Below are 25,227 nucleotides of genomic sequence, written 5' to 3'. Positions count from 1 at the left end.
GGTTGTGTTTAACTTCCTTAGCTCCCATTAACTGTATACAATTAATGATTTCCCTCAAAACCTTGAAATATACTTTACAAATTACTCTGAAATATATAAGGTTCATAAAAATGCTCTTTAATTTGGTTGAGTAAACCTTTAATGTCTTTCCAGTTTGTATGTTATTAAAATAGCCTTTGATTATCCAGCATCATCTCCATGACATTATGAGCTATCTTAGAGGTTGCATAAAGGAAAATGTCAGTTTATGTTAATAGAGTGGGGGAAAAAAAGATTTTAAATTGGACAGGCATATACTCACCTGGACATTATTCTGCAATGACATTCTTTAGTGTAATGAAGAACATTATGATTTGAACATAAAAATGATTCCTTATCTTTTTTTATCTCTTTCAGGGAGAAAAGATCTAAAAGTGGCGGAAGAGAACTTCAGCTAAATATGAGTGGGCAGAATCTAACAAGATCTATGTTCTAGAATGATACTAATGCCCTTTGGAGCATCACACATACTGACTAATTATTCAGTCTTCCATTTAAAAGTAATGACAGGAAACCACAGGAGAGAAATGAGAATCAGGTTCTCTCTCTTTCTGAATGGCTAATTCTTTGTCAAACTATGCATTCCTGTGGACCAGACCATTCCACAGTGGGGAGCCAAATAGAATGAATGATGATCAAACACATCTTTAATTCTAAAAGGACCTAAAAATTTTTTAAAGTGCATTATACAGATTGTAGAATGATCACATATCCTTTATTGAAATGCATCTAAAAGGGAATTCAGCAGTCATTCTCAGCAAGTAATGCTCTTTTTTATTTGATTACAGAAGGAAGTGAAGCATATCTTCTTCAATTGAAACGACAGGGGGAATTAAGGTAAGCAAAATAGAATTACCCACTTTGGAACATGGCCAAGACACTATGGTTAATCAAAGATAGAATATTATGAAGCTTTTCCTTATTTTGCAACTTTAAAATTTCAACTCCTTTGAAGTCCACCAAAGGTGAAATAAGAATTATAACAAAGGTACCCTATTAAGATGCATTTCATCACAAATTCATAGGTTTTCAGAATTGAATAGTCATCAGTAATCATTTACTTCATTTGCTTTCCAAATCAACAATATAACACAAGTTGTCTTTACTTAAAGACCTCAACTGAGGGGGAAAAAAAAAAAAAAAATATATATATATATATATATATATATATATATATATATATATATACATATATATATATATGTATATATATATATATATATATATATATATATATATATATTACTTACAGAGGCAACCAATTTCAGTTTTGAATAGTTCCAAAGTACAAGGATTTTATTTTTTTATTGTTGTATAATTTCATGAACCAGAATTAAAGCTGAAATCTGCCTCTGTATATTTTAGACTCACTACTGACAGTTCTTATATCTGGAATGAAGCAAAAGAGCAAAGCAAAACAAAATGAAACATTGAAACCCTAATTAACATAACAGCCACCTTAGTACATAGCACCACATGATCACAATTTAGAGGAAGATAACACAGTAGGAGGCATTTAATCTAATCCTTACATTTTGTAAAGGAGGACATTGAGGTTAAATAATATTCAGTGATAAAATGACCTTCCCAAAGTTAGAAGAAAATAAGTGGTGATGCCAGATTAAAAACTAGAGCCATTAATTTTAAATCATATGGCATGAATGTGTGAGGGTGTTTGTATATATGTATGTTTGCATGTACATTCATTGCTTAAAGCTATCAGAGCCTTACTTAGTTATGTTTTCTTCACTATAAATAACCTATCTTTTCTTCAAATGGTTCTCTTCTGGAAATATTTAATTGTTCTTCATCATTTTTGTAACTTTTTTTGGAAATTCTGAAAACTTATTAAGATATTTTCATATTATGTAAAATGTATTAATGGATTTTCTAAACAAAGCACCAAATAAAGTAGGACTGTTCCCTCTTTATTTCTGAAAGGCAAAAGTTACATTTAGAGAGAAAGTATTTTTATCCTTCAGGATTACATTAAGAAAGTAAATAATGAGGTTCACTTTCCTATGGAAATTATCTAAATTCTTTGTCCTAAGAGGAATAATATTATTATGATCTTTTAATCTGATGTCATTTGGGAAAGGAATAGAATGAATAAATGAAATTCAAAGAAAATTTTATAAAATTGATTGTTATTGTAATTTTCTTTTTGAAAATAAGGAACCACATCTATTTAAACCTAGGGTCTAGAAAAACAGTTGATACCTAGAGTTATGTTGTCAATACATTTTTGCTTATGTTGTTATTGGTGATTATAAACTACTTTCCATCATAATTTTCAATCAACTCTAAAACAAAAATGATTAATTGCTTTCAGTTAAAATCATTTTTATTTATAAATATCAAACTAATTAATATTTAAACAATATAACCTATTTTTATACATTGATGCTTTTCTGACCTGAAAATTAAAGTCTAAATCAAACTTTTTGCTCCTTTCTTTTCTTGGCATTTTATCTATCATAACTGCCTAAATTCAATCAAACTGTCAAATTTTTCCTATTAGGTGTCTTGACCATAAGATTATGCATCACTCTTGCTATGGAGTGAGAAAATACCAACATCTGCTTTTTCCATTACTGAGTTTAGACACTGACAGATACCTTTGTATTCATCACAGAATGTAGAGAACTAAGTCTTCATGGGCCATCAGTTTCATTCATGTAAAAATACAAAAAGGATAAAAAGTAAATGATCCAGGTGCTAAGAAAAGTATGTGACTAATGAAATTTTATGAAAGTGGAAAAGTATTTAAATAAAAAACATAGAAATGAAAATTTTCTTCTTTCTCCTTTATGAAGGGAAATTATCTTTAAACTAAAGAGGAGAGAATACATTTTATTAAAAGGAAATGAAAGCCTCAAATTGGTGAGTGGTAAGAAATATAGTAAAATCATATATTGATGATTTAAATTGCTTTATGTCTCATAGGATTAAAACAAATGTCACTATTAAAAACCCAGAAATATGTATCATGCTTCATTATAATACATCATATCTTATTTTCTAAATGTATTTTATTTCTTTAATAAACTAAAAAGTTCTTGAGAGTAGAGATTTGACTTATTTAAACACTATAATACAAAGCAATGACAATTATTTGAGAACTGGCTAAACAATTTGTAATACATAATTGCAGAGAAATAATACATTTTGGTAATATATAAATATGATGTATAAAAAGAATCATAGAAAAATATAATTGAATTGAAGAATGTAAGCACAGCCAATAAAATAATACACATTGTAACTCACAATTATACAAAATTTTGGGGAAAAAATAATCACTACAAAATAATTGAAAATAAATAATATAAGGTACAGTGAAGATGGAGACCTTCTTCTCAGTCATCGGCTAAGGTTACCCAACTTTCCCTTCCAAACAATTTTTTTAAAAAAGCCTCAAATCAAACTCTGCAGTAGCAGAACCAACAAATTTATATGAAATTAGAATATCTTTTATCCTTATTTCTATCTCTTAGAAATCCAGTGTTTTTTAAAGCTCAGCTCAAGGGGGACTTCTTGTATTAGATACTTTTTTTTTTTTTTTTTTAATATTGCTTTCTTCACTCCATGGATAATATGCCATCCACATTGCCTGGTATAGTTCTATATTTTTGCATGTGTTTGTGTGTGTATAAATTCTAGGAATGGTGAAATAATGAATTCCAAAGATATAGAAATAGGAAATAGCCTACCATTACCAAAAACTGAAAGAGCAGTTTATTAGCCCTTAGTAATATATGTTAGGGAATAAAAATATGTAAATTAATTTGCGCATGCAAAGGAGAGTAAAACAAAAAATTCTAAATGAAAGGCTGAAGTGAGCCTGTGAATGGGTTTTAAATAGCAAACATGGGAGAAGAAAATCATGAAAACAATATAATAAGTTTATAGCTTAGGAAGATAGGTGTGAAAAATACTGAAGGAGATCCAGGACAAAATGCAGGAAAAATGGTAAAGGAAGTACAAAAAGTAAATGGAAGAAGAATTCTATAAAAAGTAGAATTGTCCGAATAGAAAGAGAGGCTCAAAAATTCACTGAAGAAAAAAAAAAAAGCCTCCTTAAACAATGGAATTGTACATATGGAAAAAAAAAAAAAACCTGAAAAATCCCACAAATTTAAAAACAGAATTGAACAAATGGTAAAGGAGACACAAAAGCTCACTGAAAAAAAAAATCTTAAAAATTAGAATTTAGCAAGTGGAAGCTAATGACGTTATGACAAATCAAAAAAAAAAAATCAAAAAAATGAAAAAGGTAGAAGAAAATGTGAAATATATCATTGGAAAAACAACTGAGGTAAGGATAAATCAAGGAGAAGTAATTTAAAAAGAAATTAGATACCTGAAAGCCATGTTAAAAAAAAAAAAAAAAAAAAAAAAAAAAAAAAAAAAAAAGCCTCCTTAAACAATGGAATTGTACATATGGAAAAAAAAAAAAAAAAAAAAAAAAAAACCTGAAAAATCCCACAAATTTAAAAACAGAATTGAACAAATGGTAAAGGAGACACAAAAGCTCACTGAAAAAAAAAATCTTAAAAATTAGAATTTAGCAAGTGGAAGCTAATGACGTTATGACAAATCAAGAAAAAAAAATCAAAAAAAATGAAAAAGGTAGAAGAAAATGTGAAATATCTCATTGGAAAAACAACTGAGCTAAGGATAAATCAAGGAGAAGTAATTTAAAAAGAAATTAGATACCTGAAAGCCATGTTAAAAAAAAAAATAATAAAAAGGCCCTACACATCTTCATGTAAGAAATTTTCAAGGAAACTTGCCCTAATGTTGTAGAAACGGGGTAAAATACAAATTAAAAGAATGCACCAATCATCTCTTGAAACATATCCCAAAAGGAAAACTACCAGTAATATCATAGCCAAATTCCAGAGGTCCCAAGTAAAGGAGAAAATACTGCAAGCAGCTTAGAAAGAAACACTTACGATGGAAGCAAAGTTAGAGTAACAGAAGATGTAGCAACTTTTATGTCAAAGCATCAGAGGGCATGGAATGAGATATTTCAGAATGCAAAGGAGCTAGGATTACAACCAAGAATCACCTACTTATAATTCTTCAGGGGAAAACATAGACATTCAATTAAATAGATTTTTAAAGCATTCTTTACTTTTTAAAAATTTATTTTAATGATATCAAATCTCTCTAAGATTCTTTAAATAATGATTCTGCAGAAATTTTAGTGTCAGAATATACACACACAAAAGATGTAGTGGAACATTTTTTAGCCAAAGTCAACTTTAAAAGTCCATAGGAAAGGTCTCTGGCACTGGGAAAGGAAAGCAGCATGAAATGGCAGCATAGGCCATACCAGAGCAGTTTCATCCCACATGACTGTAAAGCAGTAATGGGCATTGGGCCTCTGAATAAACAGTAAGGCTGAAAGGTTCTAGACCTTTCAGATCAGAGACAACTCAGATGACACGGAAGATCAGCAGGAAAGGTGAGAAGATCTTGGGAAATCAGAAGACCATTAATGGGTGGTCAGCATTGGCAGAAGCACATTCTAGAGGCTTCAGTTCACAGGAAGTCACTTTAAAAGCACTGAGGAAGTACTCTGTTGCTTTAGCACACTACAATATATAGCCACAGTAGAATGAGGACACTCTTCACAGTTCCAGAACAGAAAAAAGTGCTTGTGTTCAGATCCCTACAAGGATCTCTAAAAACAGCTTGGTACAGTACACACTCCACCCTGAAAATGGAACCCTACTTAAAACAAATTGCCAGAAAACTATTTTATAGAGCTAGAAAAGTAATAACAAAATTTATCTGAAGAAGACAAATTCAAGAATATCAAGGGGATTAAAGAAAAAAAAAAAAATCAAAGTCAAAGGACAGAAGTCTAAAACTATTATAAAAGTAGTAGCCTAGTAGCCATTAAAGCCATCTGCTACTAACTAAGAAATAGAGTACTGGATTAGTAGAATAGATTAAGTACACAAGACAATAATCAATGACTATAGTAATTTAATGTTTGATAAATCCAAAGACTCCGGGTTTTGGAATAACAACTCAAAACTTCACAAAAATTTCTGGGAGCACTGGAAAATAGAATGACAGAAATCATGCATAGACCCGCATCTCACACCCCATATGAAAATAAGGTAGAAATGGGAATATGATTTAGACATAAAAGGGTAATACCATAAGCAAATTAGGAGAGAAAGGTATAGTTTACTTTTCAGATCTTTGGAGAAGTAAGGAATTTACACCCAAAGAAGAACTAGAGAATGCAATGCAAAATGTATAATTCTGATTATATTAAATTAAAAAAAAATAGTTTATTCAGAAAGAAAAAAAAAGGGGGGACAAATTATAAGGAAATCAGAAAGCTGGAGGAAAAAAAATTCTGATAAAGACCTTATTTCTAAAATATTTTAAAAACTGAAGTTTATAAGAATACATGTCATTCTCTGTTAGGATTCTTACAGATGTTATGGGCCAGAATTTGAGACAAGGTAATATACTTGGTTCACACCTTTAAAGGAGTGTACACCTTTAAAGGAGCTTGCTCATTGGTCCACACATTAGACTCACACCTTTAGACAGCATATAAAAGCCCACTCTCTGGGAGGGGATGGAGAGCCAGGATTCAGTCAAGCAGACAACTTCCTGGGAGAACTTCAAGGGGACTTCGGAGGAGAGGACTTCAGGATATTCAGGGCCAAAGAAGACTTGGGAAAACTTCTCTGGAGATTCAGAGTCAGATTAATTCCCACTTTGACATTTGTGCTGGCTGGAGACATTGGGAGGGCGAGAGGGTGGAGGCTGAAGGACAAACCTTTGGATTTGGAGACCTTTGGACAAGAGCGCTCAGGGAACCAAGGAGAGAGGAAGGCCCCCAGAAAACTAGGCGAGCCCCAAGTGAAGGAGATAAGAATTTGGAAGAGACAATATTTGAAGGACACAGTAAAGGATCCAGACTTTAAACCCTGGGATTTTGGGATTATTGAACTGAACTGAAATGAAGGCTGCTCCCAGAAACTCCCCAAGAAATTCTGCTCCCAGAGAATGATTATAATCTAGAAAAACAGACCATTACAATCTATAAACACATAAAATATTCCAAATTATTCATAGCAAGACAAATGCAATCAAAATTACTGTGAAGTTTCATTTCACACACTGAAAATTGACAAACAATAGCAAAAAAAAAAAAAAAGTTTGCAATCAACTTTGAAGGAGTTTTGGGAAAAGAAGTACACTAATACATTATTGGTGACATAGTAAAATTATACAACTATTTTGAACAGCAATTTTAAATTAGTTAATTAATATAATTAATGTTCACAATTAAAGTGTTCATAGCATTTGAACTAGAGAACATATTATTGAGCTTATACTACAAGGAAGACATCAATAATACAAAAGTTCCTATATATACTTCAAAATATTTATAGTGGCACTTATTGTGTTTACTAATAATTGGAAATAATTGGAATGTAGATGTTTAATAATTGGGAAATGACTAAAAAAGTCATGGTACATGAATGTAACAGAATATCTGCTACCATGTTGTAAGACATTATGCATATTATTTATGCAGAAAATCATGAAAGGATCTATATGAATTGGTACAGAATGAAATAGTAATCAAGAAAACAATATACACAGTTTCTACAACAATGTAAAGTAATGACATATCCAAATATCAAAAGTAAATGTAACAAAATTATAAAGAACAGGTAAGTTTGAATGAAGAGATTTAAGAATCTACCAACAACTTTCCACTTTGGGTAGATAAATTCATAGTTGCTATATATTTCACGTCTTAGTACTTTCGTAATATATTGACCAAATTGTTCTGAAATGTTTTTGTTCCTCTCTTTCTCTTACATCTTATGGCTTTATGGGAGAGGAAGGAGGATACATGGGCTACAATCATGCTGTAAAAAACAGAAAACATCAATAATTATTTTTTTAATGTCATTGGTGATTTTTAAGTAAAATAACATTTTTTGAGTGATGTGATTTGAAGGTGAATTTTGAGAGTCGATTGATGAATGAGATGAATATAGGAAATGAGTGTATAAGTTCTCTATTGATTTTATTGCTGCTTTCCCCCCTAGCATTTTGGCTTTTAATAAGAGAATAAAAATAGGACAAAAATTAAGGCAGTAATAACAAAGTCAAATAGAAACCAGAACCATTAGTTAAGGACTCCTTTTGGCCCCATATTAACTTAGATTTAAAATGAAATATTATCTATGTTTAATTGGATTTTTATTTTGTTAAGTATTTCCCAATTCCATTTTAATCAAGTTGGCCCACCTGGAAATTAGTTGGTTATATCTATACCTCTGCCTTGACACATCTGACATCATAAAATCAAAGAAAGATTTTTAAAGGTTGTAAATATTTTATATAGCAAAAAAAATTGTCACTGGGTATGAATAGAAGATTTGAGAATGGAGATAGGATTTTGTGGGCAGGTCATTATTAGGAGATAGGATCAAGCATCAGTATAAGGAAATTTAACAATGAGAAGGGCCTCTTTTTAAAAAATTAAGTTTGGTAATGAAGAAAGAGCAAATGGAAGGTGATAATAATAAACATTTTTGAGAAATAGAAGACAAGACTGATTAAGGCTCATTAACATTTAGCATATATTATATGGTTAAAGTTGAAATGTACTATATATTTTTTCTTCAAGAGAATATTTGCTTATAATTTTTCATAAAACTTAAAATATGAACATGTTACACTAACAATTTTGACATTCTCTTTGTCCTTGGATCCAAAAACTTGCTCCCAACTAATCAACATTTTATTTGCCTTGTGGACATTGTGGAAAGAAAAGCAATCTACAGCCGAAACATGTTTTCACAAAAAGCAATATGTATAAAAAAAATTTAATTTTCTCTGCATAGAATCAAAATTCTTCTCCTCCTTTTTGTCCTCCTCTTCTTCTTTTCATTATACTGCATCATTATCATCATCTTATATAAAGTTCAGCCAGTCATTATTGGGTACTTATTTGTTCAAATCATGATTACAAGTATTAGTCAAAAAGATATTAATGCATCAATATAGATTAATAGAAGATTGTAACTGGAACCTATTATAGAGATCATCTAGGCAGCTGATGAACTTTTCTTCAAAAGAAAATCACCAAAAAAAAAAAAAAAAAAAAAAAGGCACATGTGACATCACTCTTCTCTTTGTTCTTTGAACATAAACTTCATTTGACCTTCTAGCCTGACCAATCATATATTTACCTTATAAACTATTCAGCTTTTGGGGGTAGAAATTGAAACATAACTGACATGAAGCTTAATTGTATCAATATCAGCTTGGCAAATACATCTGGATACCATTTAATTAATTAGTCATAGTAATTTTGAGCTAAATGGTAATTTCCTTAATGAATGAATAATCTATGAAAGCACCTGTGCTAATTTTAATCACAGCTTATTTTTTGTTCAGAAAAAAGTTCTAGACCTATAGACTGGAGATCTGGTTCTTCTTAAGATTGAAGAGATCAACTAGTCAAATTTTCCTATTTTATTGATTAAGAAACCTAGGCTAAAAGAAATGAGGTGAGTGGTTGTTTCAGCAGCACATATACTAAAATTAGAATGATACAGAGAAGATTAACATGGCTCCTTCACAAGGATGAAATGTAGATTCATAAAGAGAGATGAGGTAATTTGCTCAAGGTAACTCAAGCAATCAGTGGCAAAGCCAATTCAAATATATTTTAATAGAATTTTGTGTGTGTGGGGGGGGAGATCCCAGTTACATGTCAAGAAAAAAATTAGCATTCATTTTCACGAGATTTTGAATTCCAATTTTTCTCCCTCCCTCTCTCTCCTTCATTCTCCTCTTTTGAAGATGGTAGACAAGTTTAATAAAGTTTACGTATATGCTAGCATTTAAAACATCTCTGTATTAATCACATTTGTGAAAAAAAGAAACAGATTGAGAGGGAAAAAACACACAAAAAAGACTAAAGTAAGTGAAAAAAATGCTTCAATCTGCATTTAGAGTTCATCAGTTCTTTTCCTAGTTATGGATATCATTTTCCTTCTTGAGTCCTTTGTGCTTGTCTTGGATCACTGTGTTGCTGAGAAGAGCTGAATCAATCATAACTGATCACACAATCTTGTTGATATTGTGTATGTTGTATTCCTTGTTCTGCTCATTTTACTTTACATCAGTTCATACAGGTTCCCCCTGCCCAGGTTATTTCTGAAATCTTTTTGTTCACAATTTCTAATTACACAATTGCATTTGATATAGCACAATTTATTCAGCCATTCTCCAGTTGATGGACATCACTTTGATATCCAATGTTTTGCCAATACAAAAAGGGTGCTATAGATATTTTTTGAACCTGTTGGTTCTGTTCCCTTTTTATGATTACTCTGGAATACGGTCTTGGAATGGTAAAGCTCCATTAAAAAATATGCATAGTTTGATAGCTCTTTGGGCATAATTCCACATTGCTCTCCAGAATGGTTGGATCAGTTCACAGTGCCACCAATAATGTACTAGTATCTTAATTTTCCAACATTTATCACTTTCCTTTTTTGTCATATTGGCCAATCTGGTAGGTAGGAGGTGGAATCCTAGAGCTGTTTTAATTTGCATTTCTCCAAATAAAAGTAATTTACAGCACTTCATCAGATGCCTATAGATAGCTTTCATTCCTTCACTGGGAATGCTTTTTCATATTTTTTAACAATTTATCAATCATGGAATGGCTTGTATTCTTATAAATTTGATTGAACTCTTTATATATTTGAGAAATGAAGCCTTTATCAGAAATTCTTGCTGTAAATTGTTTCTCAGCTTTTTTTAAAATCTTCATTGCATTATTAATATGATAGTCTTTTATTAATATAAAGTCTTTTAATTTAATAACACAATTGTTTATTTTTCATTTTAAAATGCTTTCTCTTATTTGATTACAAATCCCACCCCCATAGGTCTGACAGATGGATTATTTCTTGCTCTTGTAATTTAATTATGACCTTATCCTTTATGTCAAAACCCTGCATATATTTTGACATTATCTTGGCATATGATGTGACATGTTGTCTATGCCTTTGTGTTATATTATTTTCCAGCTTTCCCAGAAGGTTTTTTCATACCTTGAGGATGAAAATAATACTACAGTGAGTAGTTATTCCAAAAACTGGAGTCTTTATATTATCAAACACTGAATTACTTTTGTTATTGACTACTATGTCTTTTGTTCCATACCTATTGTACCGATACCTCATTCCATTTTTTATCCACACAAGATAATTTTGATAATTATTGTTTATAATATAGTTTGAGATCTGGAATTGTTAGGCCATTTTCCTTTGCATTTTTCTTTTGCATTAATTGCCTCAAGATTCTTCAACTTTTATTCCTCAAGTTTAATTTTGTTATTTTTTCTAGGTCTATCAGATAGTTGAGTTGACTTTTTGTTTTTGTTTTTGGTAGCTAATTGATATGGCACTGAAAAATTAAATTAATTTAGCAGAATTATTATTTTTATTATATTGGCTTAGCCTACCAATGAGTAACTGATATTTTTCCAATTGTTTAAATCTGACTTTTTTGTGTGAAGCATGTTTTCTATTTGTGTTCATATATTTTCTGAGTTTGTCTTGTCAGATAGACTTCCAAGTATTTTACATTGTATATAGATATTTAAAATGAAACCTCTATTTCTTGCTACTGGACTTAGCTGGTCATATAAATAAATGCTGATAATTTATATGCATTTATTTTATATCCTGCAACTTTGCTAAAGTTGTTAATTATTTTCAGTATTTTTAGTTGATGTTCTAGGATGATATTAAATTATATTATCTGCAAATAGCAATAATTTTGTTTCCTCATTGTCTATTTTTAATTCAATATATTTTTCTTCTCCTATTGCTTTAAATAACATTTCTAGTATTAAATTGAATAGTAGGGATAATAAAAGGTATAAAATAAATATAATAATAATATAATAATAATATAATTAAATAATATAATAAAAGGTGCTTCACCCCAATCTTATATTCATTAGGAAAATCAGTCTATAATTTTCTGTCTGTTTTTTTTTTTTTAATTTATTGTTCATTGATGGTGATTTCATCCTTTCCATTTTTGATACATTTTGATTTAATTTTTTTTTATTTCAATTTTTATTCATTTTTACACTGGATATTTGTTTTTCTTTTTTCAATACAATTAACTTATGGCTTATCTATTTTATTTTTAAAATATAAAACAACTCAAAGATTTAGTTATTAGCTCCTTTAAAAATTCAATCTTAGTAATTTCACCTTATAATGATTTTTGTTGTTGTTGTTATTGTTGTTTATTTTTTTCTTGGCAATATTGCTGGGATGTGTCTATTATGTTCCTTGGAGTTTTTATTTATTTGGGGATCTCTTTCCTGAGGCCATTGGTGGATTATTTTAATGCCTATTTTGTACTCTGCTTCAAGGATATAAGGATACTTTTCTTGATTTTGTCTTGGAAGATGTTTGTCTAGGTTATCTTTTTTATTGCAACTTTGAGATAGTCCATTGATTCTTTGTTGTTGTTGTTGTTTTTTGCTCTTTGGTTTTGCTGAGGCAATTGGGGTTGAGTGACTTGCCCAGGGTCACACAGCTAGGAAATGTTAAGTGTCTGAGATCAGATTTGAACTCAGGTCCTCCTGACTTCAGGGCTGGTGTTCTATCTACTATGCCACCTAGCTACCACTAGTCCATTGATTCTTATTGACTCTGATGGATCTCTTTTTCTGGTCGTTTTTTTCCCAGGTGGTATTTTACTTTTTTTTTTTTTTTTCATTCTTTTGAATTTGATTGATTGTTAATATCTCCTAGAGTCATTGACTTCCATTTTGCCAATTCTAACTTTTAAGGAATTGGCCTTTTTTATCAGTTAGCTTTTGTATTTTCTTTTCCATTTGGTACATTATATATATTATATATATGTACAGTTAGTGAGTGAGTGAGTAAGTGAGTTTTTTACTGAGGCAATTGGGGTTAAGTGACTTGCATGAGGTCACTAGTAAGCATTAAGTGTCTGAGATCAGATTTGAATTCAGGTCAGGGCTGGTGCTCTGGTACCACCTAGCTGCCTCAGTAAATTATATTCTTAAAGAGTCATTTGCTTGAGGGGATTTTTGTATCTCCTTTTCCATTTGGCTAATTGACTTTTATAAGCAATTTTCCAAGCTGTTGACTCTTTTTTCATAATTCTTTCATCACTCATTTCTTTTCCCAATATTTTTTTTTCTCTTTTATATATTTTTTAAGATCTTCCATGAGTTAATCTGGTCTTGATACGATTTCTCATTTATCAATGGGGTCTTGCCCATAGTATTTTGACATTGGCCTCCTGAGTTTGTGTTTTGGTCTTCCATGTCGTCACAATAGCTTTCTAAGATGAGATTCTTTTCTGTGTGTGTAATTTGAGGTCTGACCCCATGGTGAAAGAAGTGCCCTCTTAGTCTTTCTACGTCACTAGCTACAGGCCCTGGCTATTTACCTGGTGTGGCACTGATGTTATCATGAGAACTGTAGGGACCCTGGTATTTAGTACTAGCTAAGTTAGGTGGGTTGAATATTTCACAACTTACCTGATGTTGAATTGGGGTTCTAGCAGTAGAGTCTGGCATGTGCTGAGACCACATTGAGTGTTTCTTTGTTTTCCTGGGGCTAAGCCACGCAGAAGTCTGACTCCTGAAAAGAATGTTAATGGCCTGGAGCTATGTCTTTTCATGTAATGTTTCTCAAGTCTTGGTGTCTGCAGATTCCCCTGCTTTTGCAAAGAAACATAAGGGTGCTGGTATCTGTATTTGTTTACTCCACCACCCCAAGATTCAATATTTCCTGCTAATTTATTGAGATAAGATTTGCTGCTGATGGAGCTTCTTGTCTTGGACTATGCTCCACACTCCTTATCTAAATAAGAGGACCCTTTTATTCTTTCATCCTGCTTCCTTGTTTGTAATTCCATTTCAGAACAATTCATAGGGTATTATGTAATGGTTGCCCAGAGGTGAATATAAAAGGATTATAGTACTTACTCCTTACTCTGCAATACTGACTCCTATAAGTAGAATGGCCTGAAATTATCCTTTAGATCCTAAATCCACACTTTTTCCTTCTAACACTTTTTTTATATCTCTGAATTCCAATTTTTTTTTAATTTGTAAATTGAAGATACTACAATATGAAACACCTACCTCATTAAGTTGTTATAAGTAAAGGATTTTTTAAACATCAAAATACTATAAGAATATAAATTACTAGCATGCTATTATGAATTTATATATGGCTTGTAGGAATGAGTATAGATACTGCAAAGATTTTTTTACCATGATTGCTCAGAAAAAATGAGAGCATCATATACCTATTTTAGAATATTTTATTTACCAATAAAGGGATTGTCTGAGTGGCCACTCTTCCTGACCTATATTTGACAGAAGAATATATCTTGTCCATTAGCCCCAATTAATGTACCTCAGAAGATGCTTTTCAACTTGATGATTAATCAAATAATGTTGTGCCACAATTCCCTTTTATTGTCCTGATTTAGTTTCCCTAATTGTCCTGCCTCAGTTTACCTAAATTGTTCTGCCTTAATCTCTCTGGTTGCAACCCTTCCCTTTTGATCATTGGGACTGATGTAACTTAAGGCTAGTTACTTTAAGGTTATGAATTGTAAATGTGTAAACTCAAGATAAGAGGGAGTTCAGACTTCCTGGCTCCTAACCCTAACTAAGTTATCAGAATATCCGGTGCCTCCCCCACCCTGTCAGAACTGGATTGATAGTCCCTTTCAACTATCTGTGCTCTGACTCCACCCATGCCTTGATCTACCCCCTTGGAGCCCCGTGCATATATATGTCATTGAGAACTCACATTCTCAGCCGGATTCTTGGAGACAATAGTCTCATTCAGCCCTGGGACCAAACCATGGATCCATTTGATCCCAGGACAATTTCTCTCTCTCAAATAAAATATTAAAAACTCTCTAATCTCTATCTTGCTTCAGTTTCTCTGTCATTACAATAAGAATACTCCTTTGAGTTGCAAATTTAATCAAAATATTCAATGATTTAAACATCCCATCAGCATCCACAACATTATTCCCAAAATAATTATTGCTAATAGAGTTTCTGCTTCAAGAGTTGAAAACAGAGCAGAGACAATAGAGAATCTCAGAAGATAAGCTACACACATTTAATAGAAAATAGGGAGGTAGCACACAAACAGAATGGCCAGTTTGGAATTGGGAAGACCTAAATTCAAATTTGAGCTCAGATACTTCCCAGCTCTATGAACTATGCAAATCACTTAATCTTTGTCTACTTCAGTTTTCTTATCTATAACATTGGAATGATAACACTTACATTCCTGGTTGTTGTGAGGATCACATGAGAAATAACTGCAAAGCATTTAGCATTGTACCTGGCATATAGTAAGTGCTTTATAAATTTTAGCATTTTTTTCCACAAAAGAAAAAAAAAAAAAACAATTTCCAGAAAATTAAAACTATGAATTATCCCTTTATTATATGCTCTTCCAAAGCTTCCTAAACTTGCCCTAGAGACACTGTATTATTGTGAGAAAGTCATTCTTAAGTTTAGCAGAGAGATGGTAAAGTTAATCAATGAGGAAAACACCAGAAGGGAACTCATTTGGAATATTAGAAAATCCCAAGCATTGGTCCACCAATATGAGTGGAAAATGGAATAGTTAAGTCTAGAACCCATATAACATAAGTAGGCTTTTCTACCTGACCCACACTAAAACACTGAAAAAGAGAAAAATCTCAAAAGTGATTCTAACTGATAAAATTGAAGAAAAAGTATGCAATATGCAAAGATGTCAAATCTATTTTTTTTTTTAAAGAAAATCTATATTCTTAGACAATCTTACCCACACATAATCTATTTACTAAGTTTAATAAAACTTATCAGTTTTGACCTATTCCTTTGCTAGCTTACTTGAAAGAAATGAATTCAGGTCTCCAGGGTATGCATATATTAGGAGGAAAAAAAGAACTCACTTTACTTGGGATAAAATTGGGTAAATGATACTTGTCACTGAGGGTCCAAGATGGTTTGAGCAATGAAAGCATCATAGTATTTCCAAATGGAAGAAAAGTCAGAGCCAAAAATTACTGGCACCAAATGGATCCATGGTTTGGTCCCAGGGTTGAATGAGACTATTGTCTCAAATATTCCAGTCCTGGGGGGGAGGGGGCAGAGCCAAGATGGCAGAGAAGATACAATCGGATTTGTAAGCTCCCTTCCTCCCTCATTACCAATTAGTTAAATCAGCCTCAAAAATAATGCTGGACTGATAAAAACAACAAGGATTAGAAGCACAACTTACCAGCTGAAGAGAATATGGAATTTTAACAGAAAAGGTAAATTCTGAGGGGAGGAAAAAAAAAAGACCAGCACAGACAAGGTTAGGTGCTAACACACTGTGCCAATCAGGCTGGGCAGAACTCTGGGAACAGAGAAGCCACTGAGATAGAGGAATCTAACACAGGCTGTTAGCTCTTCTCTGCTTATAAAATAGCAGATCAGAAAAGAAATCAAGCCACTTTAAAATAGAAAGCCAGATCCTAGAACCACCCCAATCCAGGAAGTGACCTAATAGATCTCTGCACTGTTGTGCAGCTGCCTTCTGCTGCCTGGGGCTTCTCCTTGGGGTAGTTAAGAGATTCAACAGCTGGGACAAAGCCCAAAGCAGCCTCTAACCTAGCAGCCTGAGGCAGTGGAATTCTAACAGCAGCAGAATTTCCAGAGAAGCGGGACTCCCAGAGAATCAGAACCTTTGAAGTAGGGACCGCTGTTTCCAGGCAGACACTTCTGGTTTGAGGACAGGGGTTTTTCACTTCAGCTGCTAATATCCACGGCCCCATGGGAGGCATTGGCTGGGGTTTGTGACTATCAGCCTTAAACCTCAGGGCACTCACTAGGCCACACAGCAGGGTCCTTCACTGGGTACTCCTTACAGCACAGCCTTACTAATCACCTCTGAGGCATTTCCAGGGAAGAGGGAGGGAAAATCTCTTCCAGAGCTCTCTCTTAGCCCAGTCACAGAGTTGTTGCATTCTACCTCCAGTCTGGGAAGAAGCTGGTAAATAAATAAATGAACTCCTTACCCCAAGGGCAAATCCCAACAGATTTTTAACAATGATTTGACACCTTCTACACAGAGAAAGACCAGGTATCCAATCCCGAGGAGGCTAACAGCAGAGAGTCTGCAGATAACACCTAAAGGGGAATTATACCTGCCCCCCATCACATAACTCTCTCCTAGATAAGACTATTAAAAAGTTAAGAGAATTTGAAGAAAAAATGGGGAAGAGAAAGAGAAGCTATGATAGAGAATAACAATGTCCTAAAATTTGAGTTGGAAAAAATAAAGAATTCACAGGAGGTGTAGGGAAACAAAATTTGCAAATTAGAAAAGGTTAAAAATCACAGGAAAGTAGGATTTTTGAATTGGAAAAGATAAAAAATTCCCAAGAAAGTAGGATTTCTGAATTGGAAAAAGAAAATAACTCACTAAAAAAAAAAAATAGTGATATGGAAAAAAAAAATTCAGCAGAGCAAAATAATTCATTTAAAAACTAAATTGGGCATATACAAAAAGAAGTAAAAAATGTGAATGAAGAAAATAACTCATTAAAAATCAGGACGGAACTAATAAAAATGAATGATTCATTGAGAAACCAAGAATTAGTCAAACAAAACAAACAAAAAAAAAAAGAAAAGAAAAGAAAAGAAAAGCTGGAGAATAACGTCAAATATTTACTGGGAAAATCTATAGACCTGGAAAAGAGATCTAGAAGAGATAATCTGAGGATCATTGGACTTCCCGAAAAATATGATAAAAAAAAGAGCCTAGATTCCATTTTATAAGAAATCATCAAAGAGAACTGTCCAGAGATAATAGAAACAGAAGGGAAAATAGGTGTTGAAAGAATTCATCAAACACCTTCTGAAAAAGACCCTAAAAAAAGAACTCCACAGAACATTGTGGCTAAGCTGCAGAACTACCAAACAAAGGAAAAAATATTGCAAGCAGACAGGAAAAAAAAAACAATTCAAATATCAAGGTGCCACAATAAGGGTCACACAAGATCTGGCTGCCTCCACATTAAAGGATCAAAGGGCCTAGAACTTGATATTCCAAAAAGGCAAAAGATGCAACCAAGAATAAACTACCCAGCTAAGTTTAGCATTTTCTTCCATGGAAGAAGATGGTCATTTAAAGAAACATAGGAATTCCATTTGTTTCTAAGAAGAAAAAAAAAAAAAAAAACAGACAAACAAAAAATTTGATCTACATCCACAAGATTGAAGAGAAACAGAAAAAGGTAAAAAGAACTCTGTTGTGGATATACAGAAAGTCCACATGGATAATTTGATTTTACTGATATAATATTAAAAAAAAAAAGGGAAGTAGTACAGGGAAGGGGATAGTATCAGAAAAAGGGGAAGGAGTGATAAAAAGAGGGAAACTACATCCCAGGAAGAGGCATCGAAAATTTACCACATCTGAGGGAATTTAGAGAGGGGGAGAATCATTGTGTGAATCTTAGCCTCATCAGAGAGGGCTCAAAGAATAAATAATTGAAATATTTGTTTTTCAGAGAATTCTCTCTTACCTCCTTAAAAGGGGGAAGAGGAAAAGGGAAAAGGAAAAGAGGAATAAGGGAAGGATACAAGAAATGGGAAGGGACTTAAAAGGAGGGAGGAGGGATACTAAAAAGGGAGGGCTGTGTGACACAAGTGGGGTCTATAAATTAAATATTGAGGAATAGGTTCAGGGGGGTCAAGGGAAAAAAAGCATAATCTGGGGATAATATGATGGCAGGAAATACAGAATTAGTAAATTTAACTGCAAATGTGAATGGGATGAACTCTCCCATTAAACAGAGGCAGATAGCAGACTGAATCAAAAGTCAGAAGCCTACAATATGTTGTTTACAGGAAACACACTTAAAGCAGGGAGATACATACAGAGTAAAGGTAAAAGGTTGGAGCAGAATCTATTATGCTTCAGGTAAAGCCAAAAAAGCAGGGGTTGCCATCTGTATCTCAGATCAAGCAAAAGCAGAAATTGATCTAATTAAAAGAGATAAGGAAGGAAATTATATCCTGATAAAATGTACCATAAATAATGAAGCCATATCAATACTAGACATATATCCACCAAGTGGTATACCATCTAACTTCCTAAAGGAAAAGTTAAGAGAGTTGCAAGAAGAAATAGACAGCAAAACTATAATAGTAGGAGATCTCAAACTTGCATCTCAGAATTTGACAAATCAAACCACAAAACAATTAAGAAAGAAATTAAAAAGGTAAATAGAACATTAGAAAAACTAGGTATGATAGATCTTTGGAGAAAACTGAATGGTGATAGAAAGGAGTATACATTCTTTTCAGCAGTTCATGGAACCTATACAAAAACTGAACATATATTGGGACATAAAGACCTCAACATTAAATGCAGGAAGGAAGAAATAATAAATGCCTTCTTCTCAGATCACAAAGCAATAAAAACAACATTGAATAAGAAGTTAGGGGTAAATAGACCAAAAAGTAATTGGAAAATGAATAATCTCATCTTAAAGAATGACTGGGTGAAACAGCAAATTATAGAAACAATTAATAATTTCACCCAAGATAATGACAGCAATGAGACATCATTCCAAAATTTTTGGGATGTAGTTAAAGCAGTAATAAGGGGAAACTCTATATCTTTAGAGGCTAATTTGAATAAACTAGAGAAAGAAAACATTAATGAATTGGGCCTGCAACTTAGATAGAAAAAGAACAAATAAAAAACCACCAACCAAAAACCACCTTGAAATACTAAAATTAAAAGGAGAAATCAATAATATTGAAAGTAAAAAAAAAAAAAAAAAATTAAATTAATAAATAAAACTAAGAGTTGGTTTTATGAAAAAGCCAATAAAATAGATAAAACTTTGGCAAATCTGATCAGAAAAAGGAGTAGAGAATCAAATTGTTAGTCTTACAAATGAAAAGGGGGATTTTCCACCAATGAAGAGGAAATTAGAGAAATAATGAGTTACTTTGCCCAACTTTATGCCAATAAATTTGATAACTTAAGTGGCATGGATGACTATCTCCAAAAATATAGGTTTCCTAGATTAATAGAGGAAGAGATAAACTGCTTAAATAGTCTCATTTCAGAAAAAGAAATAGAACAAGCTATTAATCAACTCCCCAGGAAAAAATCCCCAGGACCAGATGGATTTACATGTTTATTATACCAAACATTTAAAGAACAATTAGCCCCATTGTTATATAAATTATTTGAAAAAAAAAAAAATAGGGGATGAAGGAGTCCTACCAAACTCTTTTTATGACACAGACATGGTACTGATACCTAAACCAGGTAGATTGAAAACTAAGAAAGAAAACTATAGACCTATTTCCTTAGTGAATATTGATGCTAAAATCTTAAATAAGATATTAGCAAAAAGATTTCAGAAAATCATCCCCAGGATAATACACTATGATGAAGTAGGATTTACCAGGAATGCAGGGCTGTTTTAATATTAGGAAAACTATTAGTATAATTGACCATATTAATAATCAAATTAATAAAAATCATATGATCATCTCAATAGATGCAGAAAAAGCATTTGATAAAATCCAACATCTATTCCTACTAAAAACGCTTGAGAGTATAGGAATAAATGGACTATTCCTTAGAATAATAAGGAACAAATATTTACGACCGTCAGTAAGCATAATATGCAATAGAGATAAACTGGAATCTTTCCCAGTAAGATCAGAAGTGAAACAAGTTTGCCCACTATCACCATTACTATTCAATATAGTACTAGAAACTCTAGCCTCGACAATAAGAGCTGAGAAAGAGATTCAAGGAATTAGAGTAGGAAATGAGGAAATCAAACTATCACTCTTTGCAGTGACATGATGGTATACTTAGAGAACCCCAAAGACTCTGCTAAAAAGCTATTAGAAATAATTCAGAATTTTAGCAAAGTTGCAGGATACAAAATAAATCCACATAAATCCTCAGCATTTTTATACATCACCAACAAAATGAACAGCAAGAAATTCAAAGAGAAATTTCATTCCAAACAAATGGTGAGAGCATAAAATATTTGGGAATCCATCTACCAAAGAAAAGTCAAGAATTATATGAGCAAATTTACAAAACACTTGTCACAAAAATAAAGTCATATTTAAATAATTGGAAAGACATTAATTGTTCTTGGATAGGCTAAGCAAATATAATAAAGATGACAATACTCCCAAACTAATCTATTTATTTAGTGCTATACTAATCAGACTCCCAAGAAACTATTTTAATGGCCTAGAAAAAATAACAACAAAATTCATATGGAAGAATAAAAGATCGAGAATTTCAAGGGAACTAATGAAAAAAAAAAGTCAGATGAAGATGGTCTAGGTTTACCTGATCTATAACTGTATTATAAAGCAACAGTCACCAAAAACATTTGGTATTGGCTAAGAAATAGACCAGTCGATCAGTGGAACAGATTAGGTACAAAGGACAAAAAAGGATATATCTCTAGCAATCTAGTTTTTGACAAACCCAAAGATACCAACTTTTGGGATAAAAATTCATTATTTGAAAAAAACTGTTGGAAAAACTGGAAATTAGCATGGCAGAAATTAGATATGGAGCCACACTTAACACCATATACCAAGATAAAATCAAAATGGGTCCATGATTTAGGCATAAATAATAAGATCATAAATAGATTAGAGGAACAGAAAATAGTCTACCTTTCAGACCTGTGGAGGAGGAGGAAGGAATTTATGACCAGAAGAGAACTAGAGATCATTATTGATCACAAAATAGAACATTTTGATTACATCAAACTAAAAGCTTTCTGTACAAACAATACTAATGCAAAGAAGATTAGAAGGGAAGTAACAAATTGAGAAAATATTTTTACAGTTAAAGGTTCTGATAAAGGTCTCATTTCCAAAATCTAGAGAGAACTGACCCTAATTTTTAAGAAATCAAACCATTCTCCAATTGGTAAATAGTCAAAGGATATGATCGACAATTCTCAGATGATGAAATTGAAACTATATCCACTCATATGAAAGAGTGTTCCAAATCATTACTGATCAGAGAAATGTAAATTAAGACAACTCTGAGATACCACTACAGACCTCTCTGATTGGCTAAAATGACAGGAACAAATAATGATAAATGTTGGAGGGCATGTGGGAAAACTGGGACACTAATACATTGTTGGTGGAGTTGTGAAAGAATCCGGCCATTCTGGAGAGCAATTTGGAACTATGCCCAAAAAGTTGTCAAACTGTGCATACCCTTTGACCCAGCAGTGCTACTACTGGGCTTATATCCCAAAGAAATACTAAAGAGCAGAAAGAGACATATATGTGCCAAAATGTTTGTGGCAGCTCTTTTTGTTGTAGCTAGAAACTGGAATATGAATGGATGTCCATCAGTTGGAGAATGGTTGGGTAAATTGTGGTATATGAAGGTATATGAATATTATTGCTCTGTAAGAAATGACCAGCAGGAGGCATACAGAGAGGCTTGGAGAGACTTACATCAACTGATGCTGAGTGATATGAACAGAACCAGAAGATCGCTGTACACTTCAACAACAATACTGTATGAGGATGTATTCTGATGGTAGCGGAAATCTTCAACATAAAAAAGATCCAACTCACTTCCAGCTGATCAATGATGGACAGAAATAACTACACCCAGAGAAGGAACACTGGGAATTGAATGTGAACTGTTAGCACTACTGTCTATCGAGCCAGATTACTTATACCTTTGGAATCCAATACTTAATGTTCAACAAGAAAATTGGATTTACATACATATATTGTATCTAGGTTATACTGTAATACATGTAAAATGTATGGGATTGCCTGTCATCTAAGAGAGGGAGTAAAGGGAGGAAGGGGAAAATTTGGAAAAATAAATACAAGGGGTACTGTTTGTAAAAATAAATAAATAAATAAATAAATAAATAAATAAAAGGGAATGGTTATAACCTGAGGCAGAATAACTGAATAGGACAATTAGGGAAACTCGGCCAGGACATTAAAAGAGAACTGTGGCATAACATAATTAGCAAATTTATTTGTATTTTTTATTACACTGCTTATGATGCCATTTAAAATTAACTAATAGGGGATAAAAATATAAATGTATATTATTAAATTATTAGAAAAAATAAACTTAGTAAAACATAATAAACATACAAATATATTAAAACCTAATAAACATACAAATATATATAGATACAGATACACATACAGATACATATATGAGGTTTGGGATATATATGTTGAGGTGGGAATGAATGAGAAACAACCTGGAACAAATTAGCTTTAGGTAAACCAGTTGAAAAACTATATCATAATAAATAGAAAAGGAGTACATGAAAATGAATATTCAACATCATATAATACACCCAAATGTAAACCAGATCAGGTCACTCTAACAATTATGTCTAGGAGTGTAGCAAGCTGTGGTCTCCAGAAGCTGCTGGATCGCTCTCTGGGAATAGATCTGCTGCGTCTACTCAAATCTCTTAGACAGATTCTTCTTCCTGTAGAGAACTGTTGTTTCCAGGCAGTTGCTGTTAACTCTTGTCTAGAGAAGTGACTTCCCTTCCTGCAGAGAGCCAGGTCAGGCCTGATGTAATGCAGAGACTTCTCCTCTTCCTGGAGTGCTGTTCTCCAGCCCTTGTCCTTCCTTAGTCCAGACTGCTCTCCAAGCTCAATGTTGCCTCTTTTTATCCTCCCAGAGAATGGGCGTGGGATAATACAAGGGCTTCTGGGAAGAAGTACTCCAACCAATGAGCTTGCTCAATGTGAGCCAGAGAACTATCAAGTCAACCTGAGTTCTCACCTTGTAATTGTCCAGACAACCTGAATTCTCACCTTGTCATTGTCCAGACAACCTGAGTTCTCACCTAGTAATCCTAACATAGGAGTATGAGTGGTTATTCAAACAAGAGATACTTATTTTTCAAAGTAGATAAATTCAATTGTATGATAATGAAAAGTATTATATTTTACTAATACAAAATTAATATAACTAGTTTGAGAAAGTGTTTAATTTTAAAGAAAAATATTGAAAATATCAAATACATAGTTATCTAACAGAAATCTATAAAACAAAAACTATTTGTACATAAAGAAATAGTAAAAATTGCATATATATGTTTGTATGTATACACATATAAAATTTCTTCAAAGAAGAATTTTAAATCATTAACAAGCAGATGTAAAATTATTTTATATCATTACTATTGTGAAAAAGTCATATGAATACAGTTGAATTTTCAACTAATAATTAGGAAATTTTCAAAGTTATCACAATCAAGGAAAAGTCAGAATTGGAGGGATTGGAAAAAAATGCTAAAACACTAGTACAATCATTCAGAAAAGCAATATATGACTTTCCTAAATTTGAATTAATGAAAAATGATTTATGGATAGCTTACTATGTGCCATACATTGTGCTAAGTGATGAAGATACAAAAACCAGTAGACAAGATAATTTCTGCCATCAAATAGTGGGAATTAATATGCATGAAGGAATAGCTGACATTGAGGAGATATTTGAACAGAGAAGTTAATTAGAATCCTAGTGCAATTGATAGGCATGTCTTTCCTTGGAATAGTAATTTTGATTTGATTACTGTTTACAAAACAAGAGTTGAAAAGTAGAAGGTATGAAAGGAAAATGGATAGTGACATGACAAAATGTGTAAGAATTGGGTTGATGAATTTTTATATATATGCGGTAAATGTTCATGAAGCAAGGATCAGGATCTACTGCAAAACAATAAAGAAACACAATAATTAAAAGATCCATTGTAATATTTATAGTACCACTTTTCATAGTACAAAAAAAATAGAGAGTAGCTGTTCATGGAAAAGAGAAAAAATAAACAAGTTGTAGCATATGAAACAATAGATTATTACTTAGCTGGAAGATATTATGAATATGATCAATACAGAAAATCCTGAAATTGACATAAATTGATACAAAGTGAAACAAATAGAACCAAGAAAAAATACATAATGAATGTATATGATGTATACATATATATAAGACATATGAGTATGTGTGTGTGTGTGTGTAT

The 25,227-nt window shown here is 32.3% G+C and overlaps 1 non-coding gene across 1 annotated transcript; it reads left to right on the top strand.

Moving 5' to 3' along the window:
* The first annotated feature begins 9,615 nt into the window (after positions 1–9,615).
* On the top strand, positions 9,616–9,723 carry LOC141559158 (U6 spliceosomal RNA). Its single transcript, XR_012487242.1, has one exon. It is a non-coding gene; the product is annotated as a U6 spliceosomal RNA (small nuclear RNA).
* Positions 9,724–25,227: the final 15,504 nt, after the last annotated feature.

The sequence above is a fragment of the Sminthopsis crassicaudata genome, chromosome 2 (assembly GCF_048593235.1).
Source record: "Sminthopsis crassicaudata isolate SCR6 chromosome 2, ASM4859323v1, whole genome shotgun sequence".
Classification (NCBI taxonomy): domain Eukaryota; kingdom Metazoa; phylum Chordata; class Mammalia; order Dasyuromorphia; family Dasyuridae; genus Sminthopsis; species Sminthopsis crassicaudata.
This window is presented reverse-complemented; position numbering and strand designations above follow the sequence as displayed.